General features: G+C 44.5%; 1 pseudogene; it reads left to right on the plus strand.

Moving 5' to 3' along the window:
- The first annotated feature begins 2,590 nt into the window (after window positions 1-2,590).
- LOC125539740 lies at window positions 2,591-10,175 on the plus strand (annotated as a pseudogene).
- Window positions 10,176-14,255: the final 4,080 nt, after the last annotated feature.

Here is a 14,255-nt window from a genome sequence, read left to right on the forward strand (position 1 = left end):
GAGAAGCATCCATGACTAGTTCCATTGATTTTCGACGTTTTTATTAATTTTCTAGGGTTATCACGACGATAAAACCCTAAAATATTTCCCACCAGCGCCACCCTTCCCTCCGATCACTCTGACCAGCATGTAATTAACTTAGCATCAAGGCCATGAAAACAGAAATCAGAACCGTATTAGATTTTGATCCCACACATGCAAAACAGATAACACACAGACTGCAGGTACTACGATTATCAGATTTAACTTGTAATGCATAACAACTTCTGGTATTCAAATACATCATGTGAAATACTGAGACAACTAGACATGCAAAAAAGCTTGTGATGTTGAGGTTGAGCAAGGGACTTTTATTGTGAGGCGCAGCATCTTCAGCAACCTATCCATGATTCCACCTGTAGCATATAAGTAACTGAAAGTTTCAGATTGAATACAGTTGGTATTGGAAAAATGACAGTACAGTAATTTGAAGATGCCAAGGAAATTTGTCACAACAACTGTAGGAGGATACAAATTTGAATACAAAGTTCATAGAAGTCAATGTTGAATTAATAAGACCTTTGCAAGATGCAAAATCACTGCTGTGATGAGAGTAAACAGCATGTAGGCCATATCACATGCAAGAAGCACTTACAGGAAGTGAAGCAAAAGGTTGTACAGCACGGCAACATGAGTAAGCCAACATCCCTACAAAAATTATTTCACTGCTTGTGTCTATTTTTTTTGCTAAATCATTAGGAAGCCCTAAATATTTGGATGCAAGATCACCGACAGGGCACTACTGAAATATTTCAGTGTCTACATCTCTGTACTGAAAGTGCATTACTGAAATATTTCAGTGGCTACATGTGTGTACTGAAACATCACTGAAATATTTCAGTTGCTACATGCGTGTACTGAAACGGCACCACTGAAAAATTTCATTTCGTACGTGCGTGTACTGAAAGTGAACCGCTGAAATATTTCAGTGGGTACGTGCGTGTACTGAAAGTGCACCACCGAAATATTTCAGAGGCTACCTGCTTGTACTGAAACAGCACCACCGAAATATTTCAGTGGTTACGCGCGTGTACTGAAACTGCTACACCGAAATATTTCAGGGGTTGCGTGCGTGTACTGAAACTGAAGTATTGAAATATTTCAGTGTCTACCCGTGTGTACTAAAATTGCATTGCACTACTGAAATTTTTTAGTGTGTACCCGTGTGTACTACAATTGCACTACACAAATATTTCAGTGTGAACCGGTCAGTACTAAAATATTTCAATGCCTACAACTATCTACTAAACTTGCAGTATTGAAATATTTTAGTGTCAACCCAGAGTCTATCACTCTAAACTGTGTACTGAACTTGTCTGGAGGCACTTCTTGCAGCCAAAATATTGCAAGTTCAATTTACACAGATTGCATCACGTAATTTGAACACAATTCTTGAGGTGACAGACAAAATTTCCTATCATGGATACCACTCCAGCACATCAAAACATGGCAAGTAAACATAGCAATGCTATATGCCTAGACTCATTCCAGCCTCGTCGATCAAACTAAGCTGCCATCCAGAGACTACGGATTCAAGTACACAGGTAGCAAGAACATATTACAGAGAATCAAATTAAGCAAGTGGCAAGTAATGATGAATGAAATTCAGCAATCTTACCCTAAACATAGCTTAGCCGCCGTTCAGACGAGGAGAGCGCGAGGGAAGCGTGGAGAACGGTGCGGAAGCGATGCCGCGACCACTGTCCTCCTCCTCTTGCGCTTCGGAGTCATCTCCGACTCGGTTGGAGGCTCCACAATCTGCAACGGCACCTCGTGCACCGTGGGTTCCTGATCCAGTGGATGCTCTACCCTGGATCTGAACGCCCACCACCTACGCCTGGTCCACGGGATGGACGAATCGGCCTGCTCCATCGCCCAGAGGAGGATCTCGACCTTGTGCATCGGTTGTGCGGGTGGGGGGGAAGCTTTGCCCTCTCCCTCCTTGTCATTTGCTTCAAAGTGGCCATTGCCGTCCAGTTCATCTGCAATATGTTGTGAAACCAAGAACGGATCTCCGTCAACCTGGCCATCTTGACCTGGTCGCCGCCGGCGATCTCCATGAAGTCGGCGTTCTCACCGCCGGCGATCTCCACGAAGTCGGCGTTCTCGCCGCCGCCGATGTGCTCGATCTGCTGCTCCATGGAGGATCTTGCGTGGATGGAAGAGGGGGGTGGATGTGGAAGATAAGAAGAGCAAAGTTGCGGCCGCAAGAAGGAGGAGAAGGCTAGGAGATGGCCGCGGTTGCAATGGTGATGGAAGAAGGGAAGGAGCACGGCGGCGGCTTTGCATTGGAGGAGAGGGGCAGCGGTTTTGCATTGGAGGAGAGGGGCGGCGTTTTTGCATTGGACGAGAGGGCCCCACCTTGTCATATATTTCCTAGGACTAAAATGCCCCTAGACTAATAGTACTTTCGAGTACTTTCATCCGTGTACTTTCGAGTACTATGTATGTATGCGCCGTTAGATCGAGATAAACGAATGGCTTCAAAAAATGCCAACTACTGTAAAAGTAGTTATATTTAATTTGGAGTAACACAATGTGCTTCAGGCGTGCTTCTCCGGCCAGAAACTCCAGTCCATGTTCAGTCACGACGGCCTCGGCCCTCGGTGCCGCTGCCTTCTCGCCCTCAGGGTCAGATGGATACGCCTCCCTTCGCGCGCTTCCCCGCCGTTCCACCCGCCCGCCATCGCGCCACTCATGCCGCGAGCGCGCACGGTGAGCCCACCTACCGCGGCGTACGGAAGAGCGCGCGCCACACCAAGCCCCACCCCCGGTGCCGCCGCGCGGCCGTTCGGTGCGCCTGCGCCCTTGATGTGTTCGGGGAAATGCCACGCCGGAGAACCTGCGCCGGGTCTATGCAGGATCCACGCGCGGGTGCCCTTGCCGCAGGCATCAACGTCGGCACTCTCGGCAGTCTCCACCCGAGCATCTTCTCAAATGATTGACCGGCTCATCGCGTCCACGGGGCTCCCCTGGCCCTGGCCCTGACGACCCATGCCCATTTCAGCTCCGAGCTGGTCGACCCACAGGTAAGGTAAAAAATGCCGCTGGTGATTTGGCATCACATGTTGCCTCCCTGGCCAAATTCAACAACTGAATGTGTTGTCTGGTTATGGTTTCCTACTACGTTGGGAATTTGGAAAAATATCCTACACAGCATAGCACTTTGTAAATTCCTTGGAATAGACGCCTCTGCTTTGTCTTAGATTGGAGGAATCTTTGTTTCCCCCCTCCGACTGCTGTGGGAGATTTTACATAGTTTCGGCAGTGCCAAAATATGTCGATAGATACAAGGTTGTACATACGTATCAGAAATAATCAAGCATCTCAACGAGGATCTAGTTTAAGCCTGGCGATATAAATGATGCTTTGTCCTGTACTGCCTGTACCATTTATTCAATAAAATATGCGTCGTACAATGTCTTAGGCGTGGTTTGGTCCAATACATATTCAAGCCTGCTAGGTCCAATGCATATTCCTGCTTTTGCTCTTGCTGTTGTTGTGATGCCTTAGGTGTGCCGCGAGAGATGTCAGGGTTGCTTGGCACGGTTGTTGACGCAGCAATAGGATGGCTGGTGGAAAGCATCCTTGGGAGCTTCTTCACTGGACAGATGGAAGCATGGACTCATGAAATCGGGCTTGCTGAAGATGTGGAGAAGCTCAAATTTGAGATGAGGTACGTGGAGATGGTTCTTGCTGCTGCCAGGGGAAGGAGGATTGACAACATGCCTCTGGCCCAGTCACTGGCTGATCTCAAAGAACTGCTTTATGACTCAGAGGACGTGATGGATGAGCTCGACTATTACCGACTCCAGCAACAGATCGAAAAAGGTGATTCACTCGCCTCTCTTCTTCCATTTTTATTGCTTTCAGTTTCTTTTATATAGGCGTAATATGTAACCAAGAGCAGCTGAATATCGTAGTCACCACCACTCAGATTATCTCTTGCTTAATTTTGATTTTTTTAATGATTCAGCTTTTGTTACTTTTATTAATTATCAGTACTTACACGATGATATTTGCTTTTACTTAAGTGGCTTTCGTTTGCTTGTCCCCAAATAACTGAGTGTTCTCTTATGCAGGGAAAGGTTGTAGTGCTCCTACTGGCACTAAGCCTGAGGAAAGCTATGTGTCCTCATCCCCTCTATCTTCTGTTGTTAAATTAGTACGCAGCACCACAAGCCAAATAACTGATTGGATCTCACGCGGCAGAAAAAGGAAACGTGAAGAGGAGGGGCCAGCTCATTGTAACATGCTGCCTTTTGAGATGAAAGATAGCATTTCTAAGAGGATCAATGTAATAGTGAATCTTCTACGCAGTAATGGCAATTCTGTGCAGGGGGCTCTTCAGCTTGAGATCTTGCGCCCCATTGCAACATCAAGTAAGTGTCAGAATATTTCAAGGAATACTTGCATGACAACTTCTCTTTCAACTGAATGTCAGATGTACGGAAGGGATGCAGAAAGGGACGAGATAATAGCTCAGTTGATAAAGGGGGGATCTAGTGATCTGAATGTTTTTCCAGTGGTTGGCATTGGTGGTATTGGGAAGACGACGCTTGCTAGATATGTATACCATGATAAAAGAATTAAAGATCATTTTGATTTGCAAATGTGGGTCTGTGTATCCACTAACTTCGATATAGTGGGGCTAACAATTCAGATCCTAGAGCATGTATGTGAAGATAGACCGTATGAGAAAAAAAGCAGCTTGAATAAATTGCAGGAGATCCTTTTGGAAAATATTAGAAACAAAAGATTTCTGCTTGTATTGGATGATATGTGGGAAGACAAGGACAGGAGTGGATGGATTAAACTCTTGGCTCCATTGAAAAGTAACCAAGCAAACGGTTGCATGGTACTAGCAACAACTAGAACAAAATCAGTGGCAAAAATGATAGGAACTATGGGTGAAATCACATTGAGTGGTCTGGATGAAAAGGAGTTTTGGCTGTTCTTCAAGGCATGTGCATTTCGCAATGTCAACTGCAGGCACCATCCTAGTTTACAATTTATTGGGAAACAAATTGCTAAAGTGCTAAAAGGCTGCCCACTAGCTGCACGAAGTGTTGGTGCACTTCTGAGCACAGATGTTAGCTATCAGCACTGGACGGCAGTTCGGGACAAATGGAAATCTCTTCAAGAATATGATGATGATATTTTACCCATCTTGAAGCTCAGTTATGATCATCTACCAGTCCACCTTCAGCGCTGTTTCTCATATTGCTCTTTGTTTCCAGAGGACTACCAATTTAATGGGAAAGAATTGGTCCATGCTTGGATATCACAAAATTTTGTGCAGCGCAAAGATCCTACCATAAGATTGGAGGAAACAGGGCACGCATATTTGGAAAGATTAGTGGATTTGGGCTTCTTCCAAAAGGATGGCTCACACTATATTATGCATGACCTAATGCACGTACTGGCTGGGACAGTTTCAGCAAATGAGTGTGCTACTATTGATGGATTGAAATCTGAATCAATTCAAGCAACTGTTCGGCATTTGTCTATCATAACTACTAATTTTGAGGAAGATGAACATGGCAACAATTCTAGTGAGAAGTTTGACAAAATACTTCAGAAGGTTAGTTCTTGGCACAAATTGAGGACCTTGATGTTGTTTGGGCAAAGCAGCATACATTTATTAGGGTCCTTGCGTACTTTTTGCAAGAGGGCTAAATGTTTAAGGTTCCTAAGTGTGTCAGGTGTTGACATCGGCTCTACAAACAGCTTGTTAAATCTGTTCCATCTTCGTTATATAATGGCATACGAAGTCAACAACCCTGCATTTCGTCAAGCTTTGACAAGTTGTTATCACCTTCAAGTACTGGATGTGGGCATTTCAGGCTATCTTGATGTACCTGCTGATATGAATAATCTTGTTAATCTGCGCCATCTTATTGCTCATGAGAAAGTGCACCATGCAATAGATTGTGTCGGCAACATGACCTCTCTCCAGGAGTTAAAATTCAAGGTTCAAAATGTTGGCGGTTTTCAGATAGGACAACTTCAGTCCATGAATAAGCTTGTATTACTTGGAATTTCTCAACTTGAAAATGCGAAGACTAAAGAAGAGGCAAGGGGGGCCAGGCTGATAGACAAAGAGTATCTAGACAAATTGTCGTTATCATGGGAGAATAGTAGCATGAATCTTCAACCTGAGGCTGCGAAAGATGTGCTTGATGGTCTTCAACCACATCAAAACCTCAAAAATCTAGAAATAACTGGATATGGTGGTGTTACCTCCCCAACCTGGCTTTCCAGTACTTTCTCAGTTACCTCACTGCAGATACTTCATCTAGAGAATTGCAGGGAATGGAAAATTCTTCGATCTATTGAAATGCCTTCCCTTAGGAAACTAACATTGATCAGGATGTTGAATATAATGGAAATCTCAGTTCCTTCTTTGGAAGAGTTGATCTTGATTGAGATGCCAAAATTGGAAAAATGTATCGGTTCTTATGGAATGGAATTGACCTCCCATCTAAGGGTTTTGATGATCAAGAATTGCCCTCAACTGAATGAGTTCACTCTTTTCAAGAGTTACTCTTCTTTCGAAGCTGAGCAGAAGTCATGGTTTCCGTCTCTCAGCAAACTCTCCATCGGGCAGTGTCCTCATATAATGAAGTAAATTTTTTCTCTCCAATTTTTCTTGTTCAAGACATTTGCAAATTCTTGCACACTTACATTGCTAAATGATGTTGCAGCAACTGGGAAATCCTTCCACTAAGAGAAATGGAGGCGCTAAAGGAGTTGGAGTTGATGGACCTGCATGTTGTCAGAGTGTCAGTTCCTTCTCTGGAGAAGTTGGTGTTGGCTAAAATGCCAAGCCTGGAATTTTGCAGCAGTCTAACGACTTTTCCACCTCTGTAATTTTTACCTTCCCAAGGAGATCCAAAGGAGTGGACATCTAACCTCCGTAGACTCACCATCCACAATTGCCCTCGTTTGATTGTGCCGCATCCTCTTCCGCCTTCTGCTCTAATTTCTGAGTTGTCCATCAGGGAGGTTTCTAAACTTCCAACAATGAGGATAAACTGGAGACGTTTCACTATCGAATCTAATCAGTTGTGTGTTCTGGATGATAGCATCTTGGCATTTGATAATCTTAGGGGCATAACATCATTGGAAATAAAAAATTGTCAAAATCTGGTCTCTCTTTCAAGTGAATTCAACCAGTTATTCGCTTTAGAGCATTTAAGTATACACGACTGCCATATTTTTACCAAGTCAAACATCATGTCAGAGATTGCCCAGGAAAACAGCACACCTGCATGCAGCCTTGTCCTCCCATCTCTCAAATCTGTCAACATTAAATCATGTGGAGTAACAGGGAGGTGGCTAACACAAATGGTTTCACATTCGAAGTCCCTTGAGAACTTGCAATTAAGGAACTGTCCACAGATAAAGTTTCTATCAATCGGTCAACCTAGAGAAGCGGAAGGAACCAGCAGTTTGGCTTATGCAGTGATGACTTCAGCCCAAGATGAACAGGAACTAAAACTGCCATATAATCTCGTATGTTCTCTCAAGAAATTATGGATTAAGGAAAGCTGGGATCTGGAGTTCTGTGGGGGTAAGAGAGACTTCGCAGGATTCACCTCTCTTACGGAGCTAGTCCTTCAAGGTTGCCCCAAGCTGGTCTCATCGTTGGTGGGTGAAACAAAAGATGATGGTGCCATGGAAGTTGGATTACTCCCACCATCACTTGAAGACCTTAGTATCACTTCTCTCCCAGAAAACTTGCATTCCTTCACTCCTCAAGGCCTTCTCCACCTCAAAAAGTTAAGTCTACGTGATGGCCCATGTTTGAAGTCTGTCCAGCTGCATTCCTGTACGGCCCTAAAGCAGCTGGAAATCACGGGGCGTGTCGGGCTGGCTGTACTGGAGGGCTTCCAGTTTCTCAGCTCCCTTCGAAGCTTGGCGATGGAGATGAATCCCGAGCTGTCTTGTGCATGGGTTGTCGAACTGCAGGAGCAAGAACAGTGCAGCAACCAAATTCAGCTGCTTCCTCCATCACTTGAAGAACTTTATATCTGGAATCTCACAGATAGGGTCCAGTCCCATCTTCTGTCCTGCCTTTCTGCCATGGCCAGTCTAGCAATACAGAAAAGTCCAGAATTGACGTCTCTACAGCTGGGATGCTGCACGGCAGTGAAAGAGTTGGAAATTGGAGACTGCGACTTGCTTGCGTCGATCGAGGGCCTCCAGTTCTGTGTAAACCTGACATCCTTGAAAGTATTTAACTCCCCTGGCCTAGTTTCCTGGTTGAAGCTTGTGTCGCAGCAGCAAGGGGCCTCTGAGATCTGGTCTGGACTGGAAACTCTTGAGATTGATGACGCATCTGTCATTTCCATGCCCTTCTGCAAACAGCTCACATCTCTAACACACCTAGAGTTCAGTTCTCGGGGTGGTAAACAGGGAGAGAGCTTGGTGAGTTTAACAGAGGAACAAGAGAGAGCATTACAGCTTCTAACCTCCCTGCAAGAACTTCGATTGTGCATGTGCCCGAATCTCTCATTACTTCCTGCAAACTTACATAGCTTGACCTCCCTTGAGACATTATCTATCATGCATTGTACGTGCATCAGAAGTCTGCCAGACATGGGCCTCCCACCTTCACTCAGATACCTTCAGATATCCAATTGCAGTGAGGAGTTAGGTATGCACTGCAGAATTGTAGCAACGGAGAAGCTAAGGGTCATGATTGATTGTCAGTGTGTGAGTTAATCACCATTGTTTACTTCCGAGGTACACCTTCGGAGCATTTTGCCTACAGAATTTGTTTACATGCTCACCCTCTTCTTGCTAAAGGTTATTCATCTCTCTGAAGACTGCTGCCACCTGCCGCCTGAGATGTTGTACATATCATATACCCATTTGGCTTTCCACAAGCTACTCCAGCTGCATGGTGGATGAACGCAGGAAATCATAGGTTGAAAGTGGCAAGTCCTTTTTCTTCATCTTATTCTTGTCACTCTTCTGGTTGGTGGCTGACCTTGAGCTATGCTATAGCAAGCCTTACATGGTATGTTTTGCCTTTTATCTATTTTTATCCTGATGAGCTTTGTCAATGGCTCATAGCTGCATTTGGTGATATTATTCCTTCTTGATTACTTTCAGATTGAGTGATGAAAATATCGAAATCTGTTTTCTGCTACATAACTATGCATCCCATCTTGTCCAGTACTATTAATTATTGCCTGTGCCTTTTCTGATTAGCACATATCAATGCTGTTAACTTTAGGTTCTCCTGCATGGTTTGATAATTTTTTTTTTTGCTGTTAACTGAAACATCGTAGTGCACTAATGTTCTTGCTCTCAGAAAATTTATCATTCCACCCTTTCCTCTGTTAAGCATTAAATTGGCTTGTATTATATTATCTATTTGCAGTTGACTGTTAAGCATGAGATGTGATTTTAGATGTAGGAGAAACATAAAATTTACTAGTTACTACCATCTGTCTAATGATGTGATTTCACTGTGAGAAAAGGATGGCAGTTAGCACTAGGTTTGTTGCTGAAGTATTGTTATTTTGCTCTAGGTTCGTTATTCAGTAAGGATCGCTGGAACAAACCTCACATGGGATGCTTAATGTTATCATGTTACATCACGGTATTTGGAATCTTCGGTAAACCAGGATTACCTGATGAATGATGACTACACTTTAGTTTGCTGATTGCCTGGCTCTACCATTTCTGGTACGTTTTGTTTATTGTTTGATTATCATCACTCTGATTAAATGCAAGGCACAATTTTTGGGAATTTCCATTTTCTGATTCATCTGCCGTGCCTTACGTTCATTCATGTATTTGCCTGCTTTTATATACATGGTAGGCATTTATTTCAGATTTTTTCCAATTTATTATTATAGTAACAAAAGAAGTGGAGTTCAAAAATAAGTTTGCTCGTAAAATGAAAATAAAAAACTTTCCATGGCAGAAAATTGTATAAAATTGTGTGTTATGAATGTGACATCACTCCAGGGCTCATGTTAGCATCTTCATCATCCTATAAGAAGAATACCTTTTTTTAGTCTGTAGCCTGTAGCACTCATCTAATCTAAGTAGGATGGATTTAATGATGAATAACTTTGATGGCGTCAGGTGTGGATTGGAAGGTGGGCAATGTCCATGAAAAACCGAAGGAGGTACAGGAATCAGTCGGTGACGGTCTCCTACATAGTTAGTTAACATGCTCACCCTCTTTTTGCTAAAAGTATTTCATCTCTCTGCAGACTGTAGCCACCCGAGATGTTATACATATTTCTGCGCTCCCTGTTGCCAGCACATTTGTGCTCCCTGTCACCAGCACATTGTGCAAGTGCCATATACCCATCTGGCTTTCCACAAGCTACTCTAGTTGCATGGTGGATGGACCAGGGACACCATGTTGAAAGTGGCAACACTTTCTGTCTAATCAGGGGCATTATGCCCTTTCCCTCATTCTTGCGTCTTCTAGTTGCTGGCTGGCTGTGAGCTATGCTATATCAACTGGCCGTGAGCTACCATGAGGTACGTTTTTTTTCATCTCTTTTTTTGTCAGTGGCTCCATGCTGTAGTGTTTTGCGATATTATTTCTTCTTGTTTACTTTCTGATTAACTGATGAAAAGATCCAAGTATGTTTTCTGCTACCTAATTATGTCTCTCATCTTGTCCAGTTCCACTAATCCCCCTCCTGTGCTTATTCTGATCAGCACTTATCAGTGCTGTTAACTAGGTTCAACCAAAAAAATGCTGTTAACTAGAAACATCGTAATGCACTAATGCTCTCGCTCTCACAAGCAAAATTCTGTTCTATCCTTTCCTGCATTAAGCATTTTGGATCGTATTTTCTATTTGTAGCTGACTGTTCAGCATGGGATTATTTTAAAATGTAGGAGAAACATAAAAGTTATACTAGTTTCTACCATCTGTCTCATGATGCAGTTTCGCTGTGAAAAAAGGCTGGCAGTTGCACTAGGTTTGTTGCTGAAGTATTGATATTTTTCTCAGTAAAACTACACAGCAGATTGCTGGAACCAACCTGACATAGGATGCTTAATGTTATCATGCTACATCACTGCATTTGGAATCTGCGTTCAACCAAGACTGATTTACTGGTTGCCTGACTCTACCATTTCAGGTAAATTCTGTTTGTTGTTTGATTATCATCAACTTCATTAACACGCGAGGCATATTTTCTGATTCATCCGCCTTACCTTAACAATGCTGTTAACTAGGCTCTCCTGCATGTTTCAATTTTAAAAAATGCTGTTAACTAGAACCACCGTAATGCACCAATGCTCTTGCTCCCACGGACAATTTATTGTTTTGTCAATTCCCCTCTGTTAAGCACTAAATTGGCCCAAATTTTCTATCTGTAGTTGACTGTTCAGCATGACATATGCTTTCAAAATGTTAGGAGAAACATAAATCTACTAGTTACTGCACCATCTGTCTCATGACGCAGTTTCACTGTGAAAAGAGGATGGCAGTTAGCACTAGGTTTGTTGCTGAATCATTGCTATTTTGCTCTAGGTTTGTTATTCAGTAAACCCCCCGCAGCAGATCACTGGAACCAACCTCACATAGATGCTTAATGTTATCATGCTACTACATCACTGCATTTGGAATCTGTGGTCAACCAGAACTGCCCATTGATTTGCTGGTTGCCTGGCTCTACCATTTCAGGTACGTTCTGTTTGTTGTTTGATTATCATCAACTTCATTAACACGTGAGGCATCTTTTCTGATTCATCCGTCATACCTTATCTTACAATTAATCATGTATTTGCTTGCTTTTACATGGTGGACATTTGTTTCAGCTTTCGGCCAAGTTATATTGCACAGTAGAAAAAATAAAGTGAAGTATTTTTTTTTTGACTATTTACTGCAAGGCAACAGCCTCACAGTCCTTTATTAATAAAAATAAAGTGAAGTTGCAAAAGAAGTTTGCTCGTAGAAATGAAAAAAAAACTATGCCATTGTAGCGACAGAATAAATTGGATGCTATGAATCTGACATTTCTCTAGGGATCCTGTTAACATCTTCATCATCTTATAAGCAGAGCGAGTTAGGAGCTTATTTGACTAATAATTTACCTTGTTAGTCTGGAGCCTGCAACGCGCATCTATCCTAAGTAGGATGAATTTCACTGATGAATAACTTTGATGGTGTCAGGTGTGGATTAGCAGTTGACCATGTCCACAAAAAACTGAGGAAGGTACAGTAATTCAGTTGGTGACGATCTCCATCTCATACGGAATATGGACATCTATATATGAACCTTCCGGGAACTAAACGCTCAACCCGTGCCGTCGAACGAGTCGATAGGGGTGGATGTCCATGGTGGGGTCGTCACTGAATTTGACGTTGCTGGAGATGTTCTCGTCGAGCTCAAGGCACCTGCGTTGAGATACTAGGCCTTGTAAGAAGCTTTGGATAAAAAGATGGGAAAAGAAACCACCCTGTTTCTATAACGGGGCAACAAATATTTTGAAAGCTAAAATGCTACTATTTGTGGAACGGAAGGAGACCACACCGTAATTAAAGATGGAAAGTAGTCGAATCACGACAACACTCCGTTATAGTTGAATTTGTACTTTGATATGCGACCTTCTGTGCCGAGATTCCATTCTCAGCATCCAGAAATAAGAGATGAAACCTCCACCGAGCTCTCTCAGAGCTCAGGCACTCTCGGCCGTCGGATCGTACTGCTTGATGCATTTTCGGCCGTCGGATCGACCCGCTGGATGACCTCGGCCGTCGGATCTAGGATGAGCACTATAGGAATGAATAGTTACTCCTGTTTCGTGCCACCGCGCGTAAATAGCCTGCCCCACCGGGGGCATTTTCGTCATTTCACTCGCAGGGGTATAAAAGGGTCGGCTCCCGTGGAGGCAACCCTAGACGGCTCCCCTCCCCCTCCCGTGCGCCTCCTCTCCCCCTCTCTCTTGTTCCCCTCCCTCCCGCGCGCCTCCTCTCCTCCCGCCCACATCGCCGCCGCCGCCGACACCGCCGCCACCGGCACCCACCGCCTCGAACCACACCGTCGGCATCCATCCACTGCTCCGGCGCCGTCCAGATGCGCCGCAACAGAGCCCCCCAGCCCTCTCCCACCCACCCGATTCATTCCTCCTCGACCTCGCCGCCCCACCCACATCGCCGCCGACGCCGCTCGTCAGACCTCGCCGCCATGGACTTCTCTCCTCATCTCCCTCACACCACGCCGCCCGTAATATCCCCTCTCTCGTCATGAGAAGGGATGGGAAGAGAAGAGGGAGAGCGAGCAGGTCAGGCGGCGGCCATGGCGCTCGCAAATCCGCCGGAGCTGTTGTCCGACCCTGGCCTCCGATTGCTTCTACTCAGCGGCGTGATGTACGGGCTACCTGCTTCACGCTCATGCCATGGCCTGCTTGGGACGCCGCCTCCCCCTACTCCAACCCTAACCCTAGCATTGCTGCTGCTGCTCCAAGTGCGCCCCCTTCCTTTGCCTCCTCTTGTTCATACGCCAACATGTGAGAGCTGGGAGGAAGGGCTGGAGGCCATGGAGGTCATGGGGGAAGGAAGAAGAGGAGGACATGGAGGTTGTGGGGGAGAGCTGGAGAGGAATAGGAGGCAACGGGGGAGGAAGATGTCCCCCTCGTTCCTAATTTTGTCTTCGCGTAATTTCATTGCACGCCACTTGTTCTTCTGGTCACTTCGCCTTATCAGTTGCTTCACGAGTCTATTTTTTTTTCCATTCTCGCTCATTGGCTGCTGCTCATCAATGATATTTCTTTGTTTTTCTTGCAGATTGGTCCGTTGTTACTGGATTCTTGTGCTTTTACTCTATCCCCTGGTTGGTGCCTGCTTTGATATGTGGTTGCGCATCGTCTGGTAGCAGCCTCATGCATCTCCCTTCATGGATCTGCAGGTCAACACCTCTTCTCCTCCTCCTTTCCACTCCTCTTCGTTTCCAGGGCTTGGTGCATGGTTGTATGGCCATATGATTGGTGTGCAGGCTGGCCAATGAAGGCTTTTTGTTTCTTGTCTTGTTTGTGGAAAAGTCAAGTGTATTATTCTCTTTGCTTGTTTTTTTGTATGTACCTATATGCCTTTTGTTCCTTGTCTGAATCCTGGTAGGACCTGCATTTGTTGTTTCTTTGTGTATGGAATGCTGGTGGTATTGTTCCTTTGTGCATGATTCCTCGTCTAGCTAGGATCCAAGGAAGAGGGATCTTTGTTTATATGT

The sequence above is a fragment of the Triticum urartu genome, chromosome 2 (genome assembly GCF_003073215.2).
Source record: "Triticum urartu cultivar G1812 chromosome 2, Tu2.1, whole genome shotgun sequence".
Lineage (NCBI taxonomy): Eukaryota > Viridiplantae > Streptophyta > Magnoliopsida > Poales > Poaceae > Triticum > Triticum urartu.